We start from the raw sequence: 24,554 nt of genomic DNA, 5'->3' as shown, positions 1-24,554 counted from the left end.
GATGCTAGAGCTAAAAGACAAAAAACCCAAAGATTAGACAACCTCATGGCTGATATAACCACCGCTGAATCCCTAAACAAAACGAATCCCTCCCAGTTCCTACAATCTAAAATATTCACCCTATGACATGAATTAAGGTCCCTTCTCCTTGAAAGATATGAAAAATCTTATAAAATACTCAAAGCCACCTCATATACCACAGGTAATAAAGCTGGTAAAGCAATGTCACTACGAGTCAAAGGACACAGAAACAAAACAAAAATCCCATTCCTGCATCATCCCCACACCAACAAAAAACTTCTTAAACCACAGTCCATAGCCAATGCCTTTAGTACGTAATATCAAGATCTACACAACCTCAATGCTGACCCAAACACCAACCGACCCTCCCCTACTTTAATTCAAGCATTCCTAGATGACCTGAATCTCCCGTCCGTATCCCCTCAAAACTCTCAGAGCTAAATACACCTTTCACGGTCGCTGAGATTATATCGGCAATAAATAGGCTTCCTTGCTCCAAATCTCCTGGCCTGGATGGCTTCACTGGGGAATACTACAAACAATTCAAAGACACTTTAGCCCCTACACTTTGCCAAACATTTAACCTGGCACCCAAATCCGCCTCCTTCCCTAATGAAATGCTTACTGCCATGGTAGTGACCCTGCCCAAACCTGGCAAAGAACCCACATCTGCAAAAAACTTCCACCCTGTTTCTGTACTAAACCTTGATCTGAAAATTTCCGCGAAACTTATAGCCAACAGACTCGAGAAGATACTACCTTCCCTTATCTCCTTGGACCAATCGGGGTTCACCAAAGGGCGCCAAGCCTCGGACGCCACTAGACGAATGCTAAATATTATCCATCATGCAGAAACGACTAAACTCCCATCAATCCTCCTATCCCTAGACACTGAAAAGGCATTTGACAGGGTCCACTGGGGATACCTGTCAGCAGTATTGAATAAATTTGGTCTCACTGGTCCAATACAAGATGCAATAATGGCCTTGTATTCTAACCCCTCAGCTCGAGTGTTCTCAGCAGACACCCTATCTTCACCCTTCCAAATTTCCAATGGAACAAGACAAGGATGCCCACTATCGCCCATAATATTTAATCTAGTTATGGAACCCCTAGCTGAAACAATAAGATCTAATAACAAAATATATATCTATATATGCAGTTGCATCCATCTGCGTGTTTATCCCCTTGCATTTTTGATCAATTCTTTATAGGATGTATTTATTTTGTTTTATTATATAATGTGTATATATATATATATATATATATATATATGTATATATATATATATATATATGTATATATATATATATATATATATATATATATATATATGTATATATATATATATATATATATATATATATATATTATTTTATTTATTTTTTTCTTATTGCCACTAACACGTTCTGTATGTTTCGATAAATGCAATGGAGCACTGGTTTATTTATGGGTTAATTATAAATTATATATTTTTCTATTGCTTTCATTAGCTTATTTTACTAATCTCTGGTGACCACTCTCTGAGCAACCAAAATCTGTTGAACTATGTGGGCATAATTTGTTTGATAATAACACGTTTGCTTTGTTGCTGGGACACAACTCATGCCTTTTTTTTTACCTCCTTTTGCCTACAACCAACTTTATTTCCAAAACAGAATATCTTTTTTGTTACTCCCCATTTTAATTCTACTCTTTCTCATGCTCTCTGGTGTTTCTTCCTATGCTCCATCATGGCTCAAACATGTCTCTGCTTCATGATCTATATGAATCTTCTGCACTTACGTTTGCAGAGAAACTTGCATTACATCAATATAAATTTAGCAATAAATGCAGTAAGCTATTGGCTCACTCGGTACATCCACAACAGACCTCCACGTTAATTTCACATCTTCAGGGACCAAATGGAGAGATGATAACCTCACCATCTTTAATTATGGAGATGTTTCATGATTTTTACCAATCTCTCTACAATGTTCCCCTCAACAATCTTCAAAATCATTTACGACTAGAAAAACCAACCAGACATACTTTATAGCAGATACCCCACTACCAACTTTGGACATAGATACAACTCTCAACCTGGAAAACCTACTTACTGAGAAAGAGGTTGCTAGGGCCATTGCTAATACACCAGCAGTTAAAAGTCCAGGTCCGGATGGATTCACACCTAAATCCTATAAACTTTTTGCCCCGACCCTTATTCCTTTTTTGACTAAGGTATTTACCTCTATAGCAAATTGTTCAATCTATTCTACACAACCCTGGAGGCACACATCTCACTTATTCCAAAACCAGAAAAAGACCCCTCCCTCTGTGTGAATTATAGACAGATATTGTTAATAGGAATCGATCCAAAAATATTTGGCAAGCTTCTAGTCAGCAGAATACAACCGTTACTGCCCCAACTAATATATCTCTACCAAGATGGCTTCATCAGTGGATGAGAGGCAAGATACAACACAATTAAATCTCTTCTGTTGACAAACTACGCCCGCACACGTGATATTCCTCTCTGACTTTTAGCTGTTGATGCCGCAAAGGTATTTGATCAGGTAAGTTGGGAGTTCCTTCGGCTATCACTTCAGTAGATCGGACTAGACCCTCATATGCTTTCATGGATTATGTCCTTCTACTCTTCGCCTTCAGCTAGAATTAGGGTGAATGGATCCTTGTCCCCTGTGTTCCATATTTTCAACAGAACTCGTCAAGGATGCCCCCTATCACCTCTTCTATATGTTCTTACAATGGACCACCTGGCAATTGCCTTGCGTCAGAACAGGCATCCCTGTAGGTCCTCTCCATACAAAAATGGCCCTATTCGAAGATGACCTGCTTCTGTTTGTAACACAACTACACACTATGACTCTTCGCCATACTCCAGGAACTTGGAGAAGTAATTTTAAGGTTAACTATAATAAAACAGAACTTCTAAATATCGCCTTACCAGAAATGGCAATTATGACAAGACTTTCAACAAATTTTCCTTTCAATCATTTTTCTTCTTCAATTCGTTATCTAGGGATTCAGATATCAGTTTGAAATCAGAATTGTACTCTGAATTTCCTTCCTATACTTTAAAAAATTCAGATGGACTTGAGCTCTTACGCTTATAAGAAGCTCTTATGGTTTGAAAGAATTAATAGTCTTAAGATGGATATCCTCCCTTGTTTTTTTATATTTGTTTCAAGTGATTCCAATCCATATATGTCCCTGTTTTGTATTTCCACAAAATTCATAGGATGTTTTCCCAATTTGTTTGGAACTAAGCCCATCTTAGAATTCCAGTAGCTTTAGGACATTGTCTTTACCAAAACACCAAGGGGGTGTAGGGGTACCTGATATTTCTTTCTACCATAAAGCAACAATATTTACACTTATTATTGATTGGATTCACCAATATTTGTCCAAGCTTTGGGTACAATTGGAGAGCCATATGAACCCTATAGACCTTTCCCATCCATGGACCTTACCAACTTTTCACAAAGGACCTTTAATTCCTGTTGAACTCACCTGACAAACACTTCATATGTGGAACTGGACTTTTCACTTTTGGGTATATCCAAATATCTAGGCCTCATGACTCCTTTCTTTGGTACTCCGGCTTTTCTGCCAGCCTTGCAATCAACTGAGTTTGGCCCCTGGAGCAAACAGGAACATAGGAGACTTTCACAAGTTATCCAGTCAGATCGCTATTGGAATCGCTATTGGTATTTTCTACGTCTGCAATGCTCTTTAGGCAGATCCATGCATTGGTTACAAAGACATCAGGCCATACCTTACATACAATCTATCCCAATGCTTCTAGACATCCTTACTGAACCAACTGACTTGGAATATCTGCTTATCCAGAAGGAATCACCTGTACATAAAGTCTCTCTACTGTACTCTTGTACGTTGGGATACCCAGACCTTTCTCTGTATACGCAGAATTGGGAAAAAGGTCTTCAACAGACCATCTCTCCCTTTGATTGGCAAAAATGCTTTATCCTTACCCACAAACTATCACTTGCCATGAAAACCCAAGAAAAAGGATACAAACTGGTATCTAGATGGCACAGATATCCCTCTGTCTTACATCACTTCAGTCACGATGTACCATATACATGCTGGTGATGCCTTACCACTAAAGGAAACATGCTTCATATTTGAAGGGAATACCCACCTTTGCGCATGTTTTGGAAACAAATTTTCAATCTATACTACAAACTTATTGATACCTTTATCCAACCATCGCCCAAACTGCCTCTCCTGTCCATGATACCTGGATCTCCTCAGTCAGTGAAAAAGACATGCTTAGACACTTTCTCAACGGAGCCAGAACAGTTATCCTTTGACATTGGAAATCGACTTCCGTATCATTCCTGGGGGAATGGGCAATTGAACTAGACTCCATCAGAAAACTGGAGTGACTGTTGAAACGGGAATAGAAGAACTATAGAAATAGTTTAGTCCACATACCCCAGTGACACCTTAACAAGATAGGCACCTCATCCCCTGGTAAATATGGAGTTTATAGAGAAAAAGTGTAAAAAGGGGGATTTTTCAACGGTGCAAAATATAGCAATACTAAACACAAAGTAAGCTAAAAATTCATATTGATTTATTAATATACATTAAAAAGACATATACAAAAGTATACAAACAGTTGTATGCGCATAGTTAATGAGCTAGAGGGATCCCAGCAGTGAATGTTAGCACAATAATCGCACTTGTTCCCGACATGGTTCGCACTGAGCTTCTTTAAGGGAAGTGTGCAACTGACAACAAATTTAATATTAAAAGAAAAAGAAAAAAGAATAACTATAGAAAAACATATTTTAATACCAATAATTAAAGAGGAGGGCCAGTTTAAAAAAAAAAAAAAAAAAGTCAGCAGCTGCAAACACTGCAGCTGCTGACTTAATAAAATCACTTACCTGTCCAGGGCGCCCGCGATGTCGGCCGCCCGAGGCCGAGCCGTCCCTCGGCTCTCGGGTCCCGGCGCCGCCATTCCCTGTAAGGGAAACAGGCAGCGGAGCCTTACGGCTTCACTGCCCGTTTCCTACTGCGCATGCGCGAGTCCCAGAACTACTGCGCATGCGCGAGTCCCGCAGCGCTTTCTGAATGGGACGCGCTGTGTTCTGGAACACACAGTTCCCAGAACACAGCGCGACCCATTACCCAGAAGACTCCGCGACGAAGACAGAAGACAGAAGATCTCCGCGGAGGAGGAAGAGGAAGATTAGGATAAAGTGCCTAGCAACAGGCATTTCTGGTAAGTAAAAAAAAAAAAATTTTCTCATTTTATTTTTTTTAGATTTTTTTGTCATTTTTAACATTTTTTGGTTTTCAGGGTGGCCCTCCACTTTAAGAAACTATATGGATATCAATCAACTAAACATGTATGATCTAATAAATCGGCCCTTACCCACAGTTGCCTAAAACCCGGGAATAGAAGAACATTTTTCTAATACCTGGAACCAATGTGTCAGGTTTAGACACTCACCTGAGTTCCTGACCTGGGCTAAAGGAAATTCAGCTATTGGACCTGACGAGCCAAGATGGAGTGTCTCGGTAAACCAGTATTTTCCAACTTTGGTTAATATCGCCTTCCCAACTAGCGATCCCCTCCCTTTTTTTTTTTTTATCATTTCCTCATCCTTTCTCCTGTTTCTTCCTTTTTTCTTCTTTATTTTTGCTCTTTTGTTTCACGTTTAGTGAATACATTAAGGATATTATACATAAAGATGTGACCCCCCTAAACAAAAACAGATTACATAACTAGCTAAAATTAAATAAAAATGTCTTGACATCTTTTTACTTATATATCTTTATTTGATTTTCAAATTTACAAAACATACAAAATACACAAACCCTTTACATTCTACAAACCGCATATTGAGGGGGGCTTCTAAGCCCCCCCTACGCAAATAGTTTTATAAGTCCATCCTTTAATCTCCCCTAATCTAACCAACACACCCGTCACACCTCCATGCTTCTGGTACCTCCGTCACTCACCACTACATCCATCCCTCAGCTAAGTACTTATCCTTAATCCCAAATGTCTGATCTCACTCACATTACCCCATTCATCCAAGTTGTTATTTCTCTATCCACAATTTACAGATCTTCTCGTATTTATTAGTACTTCCTTGTTTAACATATATTGTCCTTTCCTTAAGAATAACTACATCCATACTTTGTTCCCACTCCCTACAGGATTGCCCTCTGGGCAATGAGTCTCCTGGCCTGAAAAAGGCATCTCAGCATTGCTAACTCGATATCTCTCGGTTTACCCTCTCCCTCTATCCACCCCAATACACACAGTATGGGATCCATTTCTATTCGAATTTTAAACACTTTCCTCCGACCAAACCAATAGCGTTTTTATGGCGTATAATAAACCCTGTACAACAAAAAAAGATGTGACATCTTCTGGGGTGGGGAAAGCGATACCCATGGAGCTAGTTCAAGGATCCTTTCCCATTGCAGTTCCGATATGTCTCCCACGTCCTTCTCCCTTATCCTCCTATAGGGCCTTATCTGCAGCCCCTCCCGATTTCCTTTTTGAAAACTTGGGTATATTTTAGATATTAGACCCTTCCGTGTATTGGCCTTAATTATCTTCTGTAGTACAGGTATAGTACTCCATTCTATCGTCCTCCCTTTAAACTGCTCTGTCAGAGCATGCCTCACCTGTAAATACTTCAAAAATTACTGCTTAGGGAGTGTAAATTGGTCTTGCAGGTCTTGAAAGGATCTCAGCTTTCCCGCATGATGAATCTGTGAGAGAAACTTTAAACCTCATCTTTCCCATTCTCTAATTGGGCCCAATTTCTGCACCTCACCCAACTTATTGTTATCCCACAAGGGGGAGTACTCGGAGAATCCTCTATAACCCAGAGTTTTCTTTCCCACTTCCCAAACACTTGCAATCAACTCGAGGGTGGGGGGCCCCCTCAGGAACATCCAATACTTCGGCCAAGGATTTACGCATCAATTTACAAGAAAGAATCCTCATGCCGCTCCCTTCACAACCTTTTTCGCATCCCCCCATATGTTGTAGCTGGGCTGCCAGTAGCTAAATAAGTGTGGAAGGGCTACCCCTCCCTCGTTGTTTGGGAGTTGTAGAGTAGGGATGAGCTTCGTGTTCGACTCGAACATACGTTCGACTCGAACATCAGCTGTTTGCCCGTTCGGCGAATTCCGAACGTTATGGGCCTTTCGTGCCAAATTCGTGTGGCGCTCACAGCCCACAATGCACTGCATCATCGCAGTGCATTGCTGGCTCATGATTGGCCAAGCATGCACTGTGACCCAATCACAGCGCTAGCAGCGAGGAGAGCCATGATTGGCCACAGGCAGGATGCCTGTGGCCAATCATAGCTCAGGCTGTGTAGTACACGCCCCACACTATACAAGGCCGCCAGCGCGGCGGCCTTGTGTAGTGTGTTGGCGTCTGAAGCAGTTAGTGGGTGTTCTGTGTACCTTCAACACAGTATACACCGATCGTTATCGGTCGATTTTCGATCTTGCTCTTCTGTAGTGGTTGTTGTCTGCATGCCCTGACCGCAGTATACACTGCTATATTCACCTCACCTATATAGCTAGTGATCTATCTTTTATAATAGAGCTTGCAGTCAGTAGTGTTAGGAGCTTGTGCGTGCTGTCTGCATGCTCTGTACCCAGTACACACCGCTATATCCACCTACATAGCTCTTCTCTATTTGAGCCATCTGCCATCTGCAGGAGTTATTGGAAGTTGTGTGTGCCTCCAGCACAGCACAGTATACATCTGTATATACCCCTTTATCTCTGGTGTTCTATAATAAAGGCATCTGCAGGAGTTAGTGGGTGTTTTGTGCCTCCAGCACAATATACACCTGTATCTACCCTTTATTGCTGTTCTCTAATAGAGCCATCTGCAGGGCTTAGTGGGTGTTGTGTGACTCCATTACAGTATACCTCTTTATCTCTGGTGTTCTATAATAAAGGCATCTGCAGGAATTAGTGGGTGTTGTGTGCCTCCAGCACAATATACACCTGTATCTACCCTTTATTGCTGTTCACTAATAGAGCCATCTGCAGGGCTTAGTGGGTGTTGTGTGCCTCCAGTACAGTATACCCCTTTATCTCTGGTGTTCTATAATAAAGGCATCTGCAGGAGTTAGTGGGTGTTGTGTGCCTCCAGCACAATATACACCTGTATCTACCCTTTATTGCTGTTCTCTAATAGAGCCATCTGCAGGGCTTAGTGGGTGTTGTGTGCCTCCAGTACAGTATACCCCTTTATCTCTGGTGTTCTATAATAAAGGCATCTGCAGGAGTTAGTGGGTGTTGTGTGCCTCCAGCACAATATACACTACCCAACTGCTGTTTTACCCAACTCCCTTCAGGCCATTACCATGTCTGGAAGACCAGCAAGGAGAGGCAGACAGGCACGAGCCGATAAAAGAGGGCAAGCTGGCTCTGTGTCTAGAGACAACAGTGCTGGTCGTGGACGCGGTGCATTGTCATCAGCACGGCCATGGGACACGCTTGTCCTTCTTTTCGGCAGCTGGACATGTTGAACCGCAACATGTCAATGACTTGGTAGAGTGGATGACCAAGCCCTCTTCATCCTCCTCATCCTCTCTCACCCAGTCTCAGGGTACTAGCAAAGCAGCTGCCAACACATCGTCTTCCCTCGTCTCAATGTCATCATCAGTGACTCCTTCCCTAGACCCACCACGTCCTCCTGAGGAGTCTCCTGAACTCTTTGAGCACAGTGTTGGGTACATGCTCCAGGAGGATGCCCAGTGTTTTTTAGGCTCTGATGATGACACTCAGCTAGAGGAAGGCAGTAGCGTGAATGCAGAGAGAGGGGATGCTCAAGAAGGACAGCAATCTGGCAGTCATGTTCCACAAGCTGCAGCATATTGCCAGGTTTGCTACAGCGATGAAGAGGGAGGTGATGATGAGGGCACTGACTCCACATGGGTACCTGGTAGGAGAGAGGAGGAGGAGGCAGATGTCCAACGAGGCAGGATGCCCTCCGGGGGCCAGCTTAGGGGCAGCACACCGACTGAATCACACCGCAGAGCTCCGCCTGTGCAGGGCACTGCCTCTGCGCGTTATTCTAAAAGTTCTTTGGTGTGGGCCTTTTTTGAGACGAGTGCATCAGATCGCACCGCTGCTATTTGCAACATATGTCTAAAGCGTATCTGGTGTGGCCAAAACATCAGCCGCTTGGGCACCACATGCTTGACCAGACATATGTTGACCTGCCATGCAGCTCGTTGGCAAGCGTACCTCAAAGACCCACACCAAAGAACAAAGCGGACCTCTCCTTGCTCCTCATCAGCTGGCATCTCCAACCCCACTAGACCTTCAGTCCTCTCTGAAACCTGCTCTGAGAGGAATGAAGGTGTAGAATTAGGTGTGTCACAGCCAAGTGCTTCCGGGCACTCTGCTAGCATTACACCCACGTCCGATTATAGCAGGCAAATGTCCCTGCCCCAGCTGCTGGACCAGCGAAAGAAGTTCACTCCCAGCCATCCACATGCCCAGCGGTTGAATGCTAGCTTGGCTAAATTGTTAGCACTTCAACTGCTGCCTTTTCAGTTGGTAGACTCGGCCCCCTTCCGTGAGTTTGTACAATGTGCGGTTCCTCAGTGGCAGGTCCCTAAACACCACTTTTTCTCGCGGAAGGCGATTCCGGCTCTCTACCGGCATGTAGAAGGCAATGTCCTTGCCTTGCTGGACAGGGCGGTCAGCGGTAAGGTGCATATTACCACTGACTCATGGTCCAGCAGGCATGGACAGGGACGTTACCTGTCTTTCACGGCCCATTGGATCACACTTCTGGCAGCTGGGAAGGATGCAGGACAAGGTGCAGTAGTGTTGGAGGTTGTTCCGCCACCACGCCTCCAAAATGCTACTATTGGTTGTGACACACCTCTCTCCTCCACCCCCTCCTCTTCTTCTTCCTCCATGGCCTCTTCCAGTGCTCTGTCCTCAGAACCAGCGGTGCTCCGTAGGCATTCCAGGGGCTACGCAAGTACGCAGGCAAAACGATGCCATGCCGTGCTTGCGCTGGTTTGTTTGGGGGACAGGAGCCACACTGGGGCGGATGTTTTGTCAGCTCTGCAGGGGCAGGCCGAGAGGTGGTTGACGCCATGCCAGCTTAAGCCAGGAATGGTGGTTTGCGACAATGGCAACAACCTCCTCTCCGCCCTCCGACAGGGACAACTGACCCATGTGCCCTGTGTAGCTCACGTCCTTAACCTGATGGTGCAGCGGTTCTTGGGCAGGTACCCCGGCTTACAGGATGTCCTGAAGCAGGCCAGGAAAGTCTGTGTGCATTTCCGCCGATCATTTAATGCCTGTGCTCGGCTGGCTGAGCTCCAAAAGGAGTTGAACCTGCCCAAGAACCGCCTTATATGTGACATGCCCACCAGGTGGAACTCAACGTTGGCCATGCTGCAGCGGCTGCACATGCAGCAGAGGGCCATCAATGAGTACCTGTGCGACTACGGCACCAGGACACGGTCAGGGGAGCTCGGTTTTTTCTCACCACGCCAGTGGGGCATGATCAGGGATGCATGCACTGTCCTGTCACTGTTTGAGGAGGCCACAAGGATGGTGAGCAGTGACAGTGCATGCATCAGTGACACTGTACCTCTTGTCCACCTGTTGGAGCATACGCTGCGTGGAATAATGGACAGGGCACTAGAGGCAGAACAGAGGCAGGAAGAGGAGGACTTCCTTGCCTCTCAAGGCCCCCTTTATCCAGACAGTGTTCCTGCTGTGCCACCCATCACACAGGAAGAGGATGAGGAGGAGGAAGAGGAGGAGGAGGAGGAAGAGGAGGAGGAGGAGGATGATTGTGTCAGCATGGAGGTGGAGGCTGGCACTCAGCATCAGCAGCAGCAGTCTTGTAGGGATGATTTACAGTCCCAAGAAACACGTGGACTTGTACGTGGCTGGGAGGAGGTAGCTGCGGATCATGTTGTCCTTAGTGACCCAGAGGACTCCGGACCGAATGCCTCAGCTAACCTACGCTGCATGGCTTCCCTGATCCTGCAAAGCCTGCGGAAGGATCCTCGTATCCTTCGGATCAAGGAGAGGGACCATTACTGGCTGGCCACTCTCCTTGATCCACGGTACAAGGGTAAGGTTGCCGACCTTATCTTGCCATCGCAGAGGGAGCAGAGGATGAGACATCTCCGGGAGGCCTTGCAGAAAGGTCTGTGCAACGCGTTCCCAGAAACTGGGAGGTTACAAACTCCTGGTCCTGGACAACGTGTTGCTGAGGCATCGGTCAGAAGGAGCGATGGAGAAGGTGGCCGTCTGACTGATGCTTTCAGACAATTTTTTAGTCCGCAGCCCCAAGGTATGATCGGTTCCAGCAACCATCGCCAGCGTCTGATTTACATGGTGCAGGAATACCTAGGGGCAAAGTCAGACTTGGCCACCTTTGCCACCGAAAATCCTCTGGCTTACTGGGTCTTGAGGATGGATCACTGGCCAGAGCTTGCACAGTATGCAATTGAGCTACTGGCCTGTCCTGCATCCAGCGTTCTTTCGGAACGCACCTTCAGTGCTGCTGATGGCTTTGTTACCGATCACAGGGTGCGCCTGTCCACCGAATCAGTTGATCGACTGACCTTCATCAAGATGAATCAGTCTTGGATCACCCACAGCTACCAAGCACCTGAAGCTGATGTAACCAAATAATTTTTTTGGAAATATCACATCCCTTCAAGACTGCCTATGCTGAGTGACTGTTCTGTTATGTTGATTGTCTATCCTCTTCCTCCTCCGCTGATATGTTGGAAGAACATTTCTGGTTCTGGGTGATGCCATCAGCCCAATTTTTCTGCCCCTGTTTAACAGGGGCGTTTAATTACAATTTTTGATGCAATGCTTTGCAGCAGGGCTAATTCCTGCAATAAAACTAGAGTATATGGGAGAGGTTGCAGTGTCGTGGCACCAGCACCAGTGCCTAAGGCCCAATTTTTCTGCCCCTGTTTAACAGGGGCATTTAATTACAATTTTTGATGCAATGCTTTGCAGCAGGGCTAATTCCTGCAATAAAACTAGAATATATGGGAGAGGTTGCAGTGTCGTGGCACCAGCACCAGTGCCTAAGGCCCAATTTTTCTGCCCCTGTTTAACAGGGGCGTTTAAGTACAATTTTTGATGCAATGCTTTGCAGCAGGGCTAATTCCTGCAATAAAACTAGAGTATATGGGAGAGGTTGCAGTGTCGTGGCACCAGCACCAGTGCCTAAGGCCCAATTTTTCTGCCCCTGTTTAACAGGGGCGTTTAAGTACAATTTTTGATGCAATGCTTTGCAGCAGGGCTAATTCCTGCAATAAAACTAGAGTATATGGGAGAGGTTGCAGTGTCGTGGCACCAGCACCAGTGCCTAAGGCCCAATTTTTCTGCCCCTGTTTAACAGGGGCGCTTGATTACAATTTGTGATGCAATGCTTTGCAGCAGGGCTAATTCCGGCAATAAAACTAGAGTATGTGGGAGAGGTTGCAGTGTCGTGGCACCAGCACCGGTGCCTAAGGCCCAATTTTTCTGCCCCTGTTTAACAGGGACATGTAATTACAATTCTTGATATAATATTTCACAGGAGGGTCCGTTCCTGTGCCCACCCAGAGTAACTGTGAGGACTTATAGTGTTGTGGCACCAGCAACACAACCACCAAAGGTCAATTTTTCTACCACTGTTCAACAATGGCATGTAATTACAATTCTTGATATAATCGTTCACAGCAGGGCGCTCCAGCGCCCACCAAGAGTCACTTTGAGGGCTTACAATGTTGTGGCAAAACCAACACCTTGTTCTGCCATTTCTGCAGAGCATATAGGGCAGGCCCTTACTTTCAAACATCCAACTTACAAACATCTCCCACTTGCAAACGGAAGGAGACAACAGCAAGTGAGATGAAAAAAGATGGACGACAAAACTAATTATACAGGGGTGATAACCCTTCCCTATGTTTTCCAAAAAGCTTAAAAATAGTTTTTTTGACTGGAGCTACACTTTAAAAATGTACCAGTTGAAAATTACAAACAGATTCAACTTAACACAACAAACCTACACAGTCCCTGTCTTGTTTGCACCGCCTGTATACTGCTGTTCTGAGTATATAGGGCCTGGGGGCCACACGCATTTCCTTTTTTTAATATGGGTACTGGGTTCCCCTTAATATGCGTACAAGACCCAAAGGGGCTGGTAATGGGCAGGGAGGGCTACCCATGCCATTTTTCCCAATGATTTTCAACCATATTGCAGGAACCAGATATAACATTAAAACCGCAAGCAGTTTTAAATGATGTTATTTCCGTTTAATGTCATTTTGTGCAGGGACTGTTCTAAACACGGGAAACACGTGGCACTTCACAGGCATACTACAGACACCCCCCAGGCACCATATTTAAAGGAATATTTCACTTTTTTTTCACTTTAATCGTCATTAAAATCAGTGCTCCCGCCAAAACAGCAATTTTTAAAAACATTTTAGGCATTGACCCATGTCCCCTGGGGCAGGAGCCAGGTCCCCAAACCCTTTTTAGGACAGTATCTTGCATATTAGCCGTTAAAATTAGCACTTTTAATTTCAAACGTTCGAGTCCCATAGACTTCAATGGGGTTCTAAAGTTCGTACGAATTTGGGGTCCGTTCGAAAGTTCTGGTGCGAACCGAACCGGGGGGTGTTCGGCTCATCCCTATTGCAGAGTACTAAGGCCAATACGTGATGTCCCTCCCCTCCAGATTAATTCCCTCAAGATACTGTCTACCTTATAAAACCATACTTTATAAATCCATATTGGGGGATTATGTAAAAGGTAAAGAAGTTGTGGCAGGCAAATCATTTTTATTAGGCTACAACGACCTGCCGCAGATAACGGTAGTTTTTTCCAAATTCTACATTTAGCTTTAAATTTGTTTAACAATGGAACAAGGTTATTGACTATAAATTGTTTAGGGTCTATGGAGATAATAATACCCAAATACTTTATTTGATTAACTATTTGTAGTCGGTCTACTACTTGTGGTAAAGGCTTATCTAGTGGGTCAATGGACAACAAAGAGGATTTCTCCTCAACCCTGTCTCGTCCCCCTCAATAAACTAAACTTTGCAGAATATTCATTATTCACTTTCACTCTTGCTCCAGAAGACCCATATAATAACTTCACCCAATTGACAAAGTTTGGGCCCATATTATACTCTCTCAGAGTTCTCGAGAGGTACTTTCATTCAAGGGTATCAAAGGCCTTGGAGGCATCCAAGGATAGAGTGGCCCTGTGGCCGTCCTCATCTGTAGGAATTTGAAGGTTCAAAAACAGTCATCTGATATTATTACTGGTAGACCTACCGGGAATAAGACCCAATTGATCAGGATGAACCAGCTTATGTATGACTCCATTTAATTTAGCCACCAAGACCTTTGAAAAAATCTTAATATCTGAGTTAAGAAGGGAAATAGGTTTATATGAAGAAGGATTAAGTGGATCTTTATTTTCTTTAGGGATAACAATTATAGTAGACTCCATCATAGATGGGGGAAGCCCTCCCTTCACCGCCGAGGCGTTAAACACCTTTAGCAGTTCAGGGAGGAGCACCTCACCATAGTGATGGTAGATTTCGATAGGTAGACCATCCGGGCCCAGGGACTTTGAGCCCGCCATCTCCCGTATGGTCCGCTGTAACTCCTCGAGGGTGACAGGGCCGTCAAGAGCAGCCTTGTCCTCCTCCGAGAGACAGGGGACCCCCAAATTATGAAAAAACGTATTAATTTCTTCCTTATTATCATCCTGGTTGGACCGATAAAGATCCTCATAATATACTTTAAATGTATTCACTATCTCCAGTGTATATGATGATGTCCTGCCCTCACTGATAGTAATTGTCAGAACAACTGATGCATTAGATCTGGCCAAATGGGCCAACATCCTTCCTACACTTTCCCTCTCCCCGAAGGCTATTTGCTTCTGCAAAATTTGTTTATTCTCTGCTTTGGCTAATACTATTAAATGATGAGGCTGTTGAGCCTCCATCCAGACCCTGAGATTCCCAGGTGTCGGATCACTTATATATTGTTCCTCTAAAAATGCGACCCTAGCTACTACCTTTTCCTCCCTTTCCTTTGAGTGTTTTTTTTATTTTTGAGATATGCTGGATCAAGAGACCACGGAGGAAAGCCTTAGCTGTGTCCCACACTACCCTCTGGGGGGCTGAACCCGTATTCAAATCTATACATTCTTTTAGGGCCCTTAGTACCTCATGGGGTTCACCCATGAGTTCCAGTCAAGCAGGGCTAATTCTCCATTCCCTATAGTTACTACATGCCCCGACCTCCAGTGAAGCTATTAATGGTGAGTGGTCCGAAAGCCCTCTAGGCATATATCTCAGATTGTTTATCATAGGGATGATCTCATCATTGCCAAACATCATATGGATCCTCGACAATGTGGAGTGTGTACTAGAAAAGCAAAAAAAAACTCCAGGATCTTGGATTTCTTAATCCCCAAATGTCCTTCAGACCCATTTCACCCATAAACCTAGGTAGTCAACCTTCCGTTATCCCTTTCTGGTGGCTGCCTTGTGGGAGCCTATCTATTGATTGGTCAACAACCACGTTAAAATCACCCGCTAACAAGACAGGGACTCCTGGCTTGTCCAGCACAAACTCCACCAGGTCAAGAAGAATCTCTGTGTCAAAAGGGGGGGATATACATGTTTGCCAACAAAATTGTTGTATTTTCTACCTTACAATATAAGAAGACATACTGCCCCTGGTCATCAGTCTTGCTTTCGATACAGTTAAACAGGCTTCCTGATCTAATAAAAATACTCACTCCTCTAAAGAAAGACGTATGAGCCAAATGGAACTGCTGAGGAAACTCTCCCCATCCCAGATGAGGGATGGACACCTTAGTGAAATGGGTTTCCTCTAAGCATAAGATTGTGGCCCCATAAGTTTTAGCCATTGACAGTACTGCAGCTTTTTTCCCTAAGTCTCCCAATCCCCTAATGTTCCAAGAACATAAAAAAATTCTCTTTTTATTAACCAGTGTTTCTCTATTCATAATGGTTCTAAATTGTAATTAATTCTGTGTCTTTTGTGTGCAATACCTTTACTCAATAGTGCATCTTTCTTCCTTTTACTACTAATACCAGTGTGTGCTTCCTTGGTTAACAAACATAAATTGTGGAAATACTTTTGATATTGGGTGTCAAACTTACCATCCTCCCTACACCATACATACATACTATACCCTACTTCCCTTGCAAACATAACCCAACCATTACATTCTCCTCCAACCATAACTCCACCTCTCATTGCCTCACTCTGCCTAACCGGGAGCCTTCTATTGTGACCTACCCATACACACCCTGTTTGATATATTGCCTTTATAACTATATTTACTGTACTACTTTAGCCCTCCCTACCCTTAAGAAAAGAAAAAATACCATCCTCGCCCCCAAAAAGAGAAAAAAAAACACATAATCAAAGAGAACACCTTGCTGCACCCCCCCCCCCTCCTGCATAGGGGTTACCATGCCTTTTGCTCTCCTCCTTCCATACTCCTCACTCCCCCCCCCCCCCAGCAGGGGGAGAGGGACACGGCAAACCGAGAAGAAAAAAAAAGGAGAACCTCGCCTACCATCTCCCTCTCCCCCCACCCCCCAGTGATAAAACACAACACGTATTAAATCGTGTGGCCCCAAGAAAACCCCAATTAGGAAAATGCCACTGTACCTCTCTTCTAGTGTCTCTCATTATGGGTTGACAACCATGCCTCGACCCCCTCAGGGGCATCAAAAAATATAGTTCCTTCGGAAGAAGTTAGTCTTAATTTTGCTGGATTTAGTAGCACATATGTCAGATTAGCTTGGCGTAGCCTACAGGGTTTGATTCCTTGCAAAGTTCTGGGAGACCTAGTATACAAACTTTTTTCTTCTCATCCTATTCTCCATTTCGTCCATTTATTTGCTTGTTTGACCAGTTGTTCTTTAATAATGCTCATCCCACATTTAAGAGGGGCTAAGTCATCCTCCACCACACTCACTCTACCCTCTAGGGCTGTAGTCCTCTCCTGTATTTTTTGTAGGTCATGTCTGACAAACGAAAGATCTTCTTGAATAGTTTTCAATTGGCTGTTCATTTCGAACAAAGAAGATCTACAGGAATTAATCACTTCAAATACCTCCTTAAGAGTAGGATCTGAGTTTTCTGCACCAGGTCCTGTCCCTATTCCCGAGGACCCTTCCGCTAGTTGGCCCTGGGACCTCCCCACAGGATCGCCTACTTCCCCCTGCAATGGTTGATGACTCTGCCCTTGACTTTTCCTACCCCCTACAGTTCCAGACTGTCTATTATGATGAGCCTGTTGATTTTGTGAGGTAGGTTTAGGGGATGTCTGACCCGGTGCCTGCTTGACTTGCTTGACTAGTCTTTGTGGTACGTTGTGACGGCATAGTATTAACACAGTGAGGTTCTAAATACAGGCTGTACAACTGATTACGATCTTTGCAATGGTTGACCACCCCTAATAGGGGGAGTGTTAAGATGAAAATAGATTCTAATGCTCAAAAGTTCTTAGAAAGAGCAAGGGAAAAAGAAAAAAATATAAAAATAAAAGCAGGAGGGGTTCACATAGCAGTTCAAATAGCAACAGAAACAAACAGACCCACTTCCTTTCCTTCTGCAGTAACCCCGAGCTAGCAGCACAGTTCTTGTCACAAAAAAAAACACAGAAACAAGAAAAAAAGGAAAAAAAATACGTTCTGAGTAATTCTCACCACTCCAGAAGCTACATTCAGTGGGTTGCTGTACTCAACTTCAGACGTCAGGCTTCCTATATTATGTGGCTTTTCAGATATTATCCAGGCACACAGGAATCCTGTATTATGTCGATTTCAGATATTATCCAGGCACACAGGGCTACTCACAACACTTCTTACTCTGAAACTTAAGAATTTAGAGGGTAACCCCTCAGGAGTAGTGATGGACGAACTTCCGACGGGACGTTTCGCGAACGCGGCCGATAGTTCGCGAACCGTAAAGTTTGCGGAGGGCTCCATTGACTTCAATGGGAGGCGAACTTTACAAACCTACAGGTCATATTTGCAGCCACAAAATAATTACTAGCTGTGCACACATAGTCCCACCACATGGCCAATGACATAACACATGTATGAGGTGAATCTGGGATCGACAACTACAAGCATTCTTTGTTTATATGTGAAATTCTGACAATTCAGGACTCAGGAGCACATGAAGGCAATGGAGGAGAGGGAAGGTCAGGGTAGGCTAAGAAGAGGGTGCAGGAGATGATCACCAGCACCGTGATATAGAGCACTGACACCTGCACCGTGATAGAGTGATCTGACACCTGCACCGTGATAGAGAGCACTGACATCAGCACCGTGACATAAAACACTGACATCAGCACCGTGATATAGAGCACTGACACCTGCACCGTGATAGAGTGATCTGACACCAGCACCATGATAGAGAGCACTGACATCAGCAGCGTGACATAAAGCACTGACACCAGCACCGTGATATACAGCACTGACACCTGCACCGTGATAGAGTGATCAGACACCAGCACCGTGATAGAGAGCACTGACATCAGCAGCGTGACATAAAGCACTGACACCAGCACCGTGATATACAGCACTGACACCTGCACCGTAAGCAGCCCCAGGAGGAAGTCAGCATAGCACAGGGATGGTGGGAGCCCCTCATAATGAGCATAGCACAGGGATGGTGGGAGCCCCTCATAATATGCACAGCAGAGGTACAGCCCCAGGAGGAAGTCAGCATAGCACAGGGATGGTGGGAGCCCCTCATAATAAGCAGCCCCAGGAGGAAGTCAGCATAGCACAGGGATGGTGGGAGCCCCTCATAATGAGCATAGCACAGGGATGGTGGGAGCCCCTCATAATATGCACAGCAGAGGTACAGCCCCAGGAGGAAGTCAGCACAGCACAGGGATGGTGGGAGCCCCTCATAATAAGCAGCCCCAGGAGGAAGTCAGCATAGCACAGGGATGGTGGGAGCCCCTCACAATAAGCAGCCCCAGGAGGAAGTCAGCATAGCACAGGGATGGTGGGAGCCCCTCATAATGAGAATAGCACAGGGATGGTGGGAGCCCCTCATAATAAGCAGCCCCAGGAGGAAGTCAGCATAGCACAGGGATGGTGGGAGCCCCTCATAATAAGCAGCCCCAGGAGGAAGTCAGCATAGCACAGGGATGGTGGGAGCTCCTCATAATAAGCAATAAGCAGCCCCAGGAGGAGAAGGCGCAAACTGGACCAGCGGTGCATGGCAGACAATCCGCTTCTCTCTTTCTCATCTAATGAAAGTTCATATTTCGGATAGGAAATTCGTCAACAGAATTTCGTATTTCGGATAAAAACCAAACTTCCATCAGCATTGACTGTCATATTGAGGTATATTTTTGCCTTTAAATTCATCATAACGAACGTCGTTCATACAAATTAACGAACCTAACGGAAATTCGTATTTCGTACGAAACTAAACGGAATTTCGGACACGAAATACGAAGTACGAATCGTAACGGAACAGAACGAAACTAATTTATTTTTTTGTAAATAGTTTTTATTGAAAGGTTTTCACAAGAAATTTACAGTACAATGAGGAAATAGTCATAAGTGTCTCCCCCAAGCTGTCCCAACATCACAAAGCATAACACAATCAGGCAGTAGGGAGAGGTAGAAAGCAATTTGATGAACATACTGCAGAACAAAAAGAAACATAACAGTAAACAAAACAACAAAGAACTGGAAATGGTTGGTCTGTCACATGTCCAAAAGAAAAAGCCTATATGAATAATAGTAGTAATGTAGGTTGCAGTAAAGATTATTACATTATATCAAGAAGAGCTAAACACTAGGGTGAGAGATCACAGCAGGTGAGTACTCTTATACCATGTGTTCCAAATTTTCCAATTGTTATCAAACTGAATTTGTTTCCCCATCCTGAGGGCTAGGACCCGCTCATAGGAGTAATGTAGGGAGGTGGCCGACCATACCTCCGAAACACTTGGGGCTTGGTCATTCTTCCAAAATCTAGCTATCAGTGACCTAGCCACCAGGAGGATGTGGGAGATGACAATTCTAAAGTCAGGCGGGTATCTATCAATACCTAAGTTAAGAATTGCCAAGCCTGGTTCAGGGGTAGATAGGAAACCGGTAATATCGGAAATTGCTCTAAAAATAGCATTCCAAAAGCTTCGAAGATGTTTACAGGACCAGAACATATGGAGTAAATTACCAACCTCTCTTCAGTTCCTCCAGCACAGGGGGGAGGACTCAGCCAGGCCAAATTTAGAAATCCTAAAGGGAGTGAGATACCAGCGTAGGGCAATCTTCTGGTCTAGTTCCCAGTGCCCAACACACCTGGAGGCCTTGTAATTAGCCTTGAATGCCTGACACCATTGCGCCTCAGAAAAGGCGCAGCCTAAGTCATCCTCCCAGCGCAAGAAGGGATGAGATTTGCTAAAAACACGTTTTTGCTGTAGAAAGTTGTAGAATAGGGAAATACCCTTAGGTAGGGGGGGGTCAGCCTTAAGAAAGTGCCAAAGAGATTCGGCCACCGAAACACTGGTGACTCCACCACCTCGGAGCAAATTTGATAATGTTTGTATATGTCGGTAGGTTTTAATTGGAATTGTGTCCTCAGGGATTGGTACGGGATCATAGAAGGTCCCTGAAAAAGATCGTGCAACGACTGCAACCCCTTCTTGACCCATTCTTTGACGGAAAGATCGGGAATTAAGAATTCTAAGGACAGTAGGGGAATAGGCAGAGGGACCAATTTATAGGACGGGGGCGTGGACCTAAGAAGATCTCGCCAGGCTTGCAGGGAAGCGCGAACTGTGAGAGGGAGGGACTGGAGAGGCCAGGGTTTAATTGAATCAGTGAGAAGAAGAAGTTTCAGGTCTTGAGTGGGGGTAAGGGCTCGTTCAAGGCAACACCATTTCGGTTCTATGGCCGAGTTAAACCAATGGGAGATCTGTGCCAGCCTGGATGCAAGGTAGTAGTCCCTTAGATCCACCAGGCCCATGCCCCCAGCCAACCTGTGCTTCAGTAAAAGTGATTTAGAACATCTAGGTTTTTTAGAGCTCCAGATGAATTTATTCATCAAGAGAGTGAGACCGAGGAGGTGCTTCCTAGAGGGAGAGACAGGTAATGCTCTAAATGTGTACCCAATTTTTGGGGAGTAATAGCATCTTGAAGGAGGCTAGTCGTCCTGACCAAGAGAGTTCATACTTAGCTAGCCTGTTGGCCTCTATCGTGAGTTTGTCAATAAGAGGGGGGAAGTTTGCCTCCGCTAGTCGGCAAGCTGATTTTCTTAAGTGTATGCCCAGGTACGGGATGGTGGAGTCACTCCATTTGTATGGAAATGCGGCCATCAGTCGTGCCCAAAGAGAAGGTCTAAGGCCGGTATCTAGTATTACTGACTTAGAAAAAATCACTTTATAGTAGGAGATTAAGCTAAACTCTTGGAGTATCTGATGGGCCTGTGGTAGGGAGGAGGTTGGGGAAGTCAAAAAAAGAATGATATCATCCGCGAAGAGGTTAATCTTGTGAGGGCCCTCCTGCATGGAAACACCTGTAATTAGGGGGTGGGAGCAAATTCTTTCTGCCAGCGGTTCAATAAGAAGGTTAAAAATTGTAGGGGATAGTGGGCACCCTTGCCTGGTGCCATTAGAAATGGCGAAGGGAGATGATAGCATATTAGAGGTGAAGACCTGTGCCGAGGGAGCCGAGTATAGGGCAAGAATGGCTGATAGGAACGGTCCATTGAAGCCAAACTTCCGAAGGACCATGTCCATGTATCCCCAATGGATCCGGTCGAACGCCTTCTCCGCGTCCAAGGAGAGGAGCAGAGAAGGCGTTCGACGGGCCTCTGCAAATTGGAGAACTCCTATGACACGTCTAGTGGCGTCTGAGGCTTGCCTGCCGGGTGTAAATCCCGACTCATGCGGATGAATCAGCTGGGGGATTAGGGGGAGGAGTCTTTGGGCAAGAATTTTAGCATATATTTTGACGTCGGTGTTTAAAAGGGATATGGGCCTAAAATTGGAGGGGGTGTTAGGTTCTTTACCTGGTTTGGGAATCGTAACCACATAGGCTCTAAGCATCTCCGGGGGAAAGGAGGCAGAGGAGAACGCTTCCTCATAGATTTCCGAAAGCACCGGGGACAGAAGGTCCGCAAATGTACGAAAGTAATCATTAGTCAGGCCGTCTGGCCCCGGAGATTTGCCCAAAGGTAGGGATTTAATGCATTTTGTAATTTTCGCAGGTGAAATCGGTAGATTTAGGGGTGCCAATTGGTCTTCCGTAAGGGAGGGTAGGTTGATAGTGGAAAGGAAGGATTGTATACTTTCTATTGTGGGTTGAGGCGTCTCGGGATCAAGCTTCAAGTTGTACAGAGAGGAATAATAAGCAGCGAAGGCGTCCGCAATTTCTTGCTGGTTAATCCTTTTCTGTTTATCCAAGGGGTGGTAGACATAGGGGATCTTAGCTTTAATTCTAGCAGCCCTCACTCTATTAGCAAGGTATTTTCCAGCACGATTACTGGAAGAGTAGTGTGACAGCTTTAACGAATATACATATTTGTCGTACCTGGCCAGCAATAGGCGGCGAAGTACAACACGGAGCTGAGTAAGCTTGTGAGCCGTGTTGGAGTCCGGCGTCAACTTGTTGGAGGATTCCAAAGACTGAATATCCGCCAGAACATCATTCAGTTTTGGGGTTCTAGCCTTTTTATCCCTGGAGGAGATTTGGAGCATTATGCCCCGCATAAAGGCCTTATGGGCACACCAGAGGGTAGTGGGACTCTGTACAGAGTGAGCATTCAGTTTAAAAAATTCCGTCATATTTTTGGAAATAGTGGCAACATGCGAGGAATTTTGAAAGAGTTGAGAATTCTCCCTCCAAACGTAGGCAGAGCGCGGAGTGTGTTCCTCCACCACCTCTATGGAAACAGGAGCATGGTCCGACCAGGAAATGTCGTGGATGGTGGAGGAAGACACCGCCTGTAGCAGCAACCTGTCTACTAGGATCAAATCTATCCTAGAGTAGGTGTTGTGTCTCGCAGAATGAAACGTGAAGTCCTTTTCACTCGCATGTTGACATCTCCATGCATCAAATACATCTTCAGCAGCAAGTAGTGGCTGGAGCCTCGGCAAAGGCCGACTCGCCCTGGACGTGGTGTCCAGGGCGTAGTCGACCGTTACGTTAAAGTCTTCACAGACCACTAGAGACCCCTTACAGCATTTATTAACTTTACGAAAAAGTCTGTTCAGAAATCTCAGCTGATGTACATTGGGGGCATACAGATTAACTATAGTGTAAGGCCTATTGTTTAGTACAGCTAGTAATATCAAATACCTCCCATCAGGGTCCGTAAGAACGTCAGTAAGGGAGAAAGCTACCGAGTCCCTTATAGCAATAGCCACCCCTCTTTTCTTCTCGGAGGCAGAGGCCAGGAAAATGTGCGGATAGTTCCTGTGCTGGAAGTATGGAGTAGCTTTGTTAAAAAAGTGAGTCTCCTGAACACAAAGAACGTCCGCATCCAGTTTTTGCGCCTCCTTCCACAGGGAATTCCGCTTAACTGGATGGTTGAGGCCGTGAACATTGAAAGAGACTAAGGTAAGCGGCATTGAAGGCAGCAAGCAGGTGCAAATGGAAGGGGAGGCAACCATGTACAGAATGGAGCCTCGGGGTTCCTGGTGGGACAGGCTTCCGAGGGCAGGTCGGATAGGGCATTTGTGGGTCAGAACCAGGCGGTGCAAAACCATTCGAGTAATGACAGACCAAGGTAGGACTGCAACAGTGCAGTAAGTAAAAACAGTAGAACATGAAACAAAAAAACAAAACAGAGGTCAATAAAAAAGGGAATCTCTGGTGAGATCCGAAGGCACTATAAATGCCCATTTACTTGGGGGAAAAAGAGAAAAAGAGCGCTGGATGTCCTCCAGCGACCGGGAAAGTAAAATCAAGTAGTAGGTTGCAGCAAAGTTCTCACGGGATTCTTGTTTTGGTTTTCCTCCGGCGTCTCCGTTGGACCACCTGCCAGTCTCCCTGGTTCTCCAGCCGGGCAGGAGGAGATGAGGCCGACGGCACCCCCGGCTCCTCAGAGATGATGTCGAGGGAACGCAGCAGATCTAGCCCTTCTTGTAATGTAGAGACCACCGAGGATTTACCGTCATGGGTAATGAGAAGCTTCAGAGGATATCCCCATCGGTATGGAACTCCATGGTTTCGCAGTGCTTTAGTGACAGGAAGAAGAGCCTTGCGTCTCTGTAAGGTAAACTGGGAGAGGTCAGCGAACAGCTGCAGGTGGGAGAATCTCTCTGGGAGCTGAGTCTCCCTCCTGAATGCCGAAAGAAGTTGCTCCTTGGCATGGAAAAAGTGAATCCGCATGAGAACATCCCGCGGAATATTGTCAGGCAAGTGAGATGGCTTAGGCAGTTTGTGAATACGGTCAATAGTCACGTCCTGATC

The sequence above is a fragment of the Lithobates pipiens genome, unplaced genomic scaffold (genome assembly GCF_037356315.1).
Source record: "Lithobates pipiens isolate NorthernLeopardFrog02 unplaced genomic scaffold, aLitPip1_a1.2 Scaffold_8, whole genome shotgun sequence".
Classification (NCBI taxonomy): domain Eukaryota; kingdom Metazoa; phylum Chordata; class Amphibia; order Anura; family Ranidae; genus Lithobates; species Lithobates pipiens.
The sequence above is the reverse complement of the archived record's forward strand: the minus strand, read 5'-3'. Positions refer to the sequence as shown.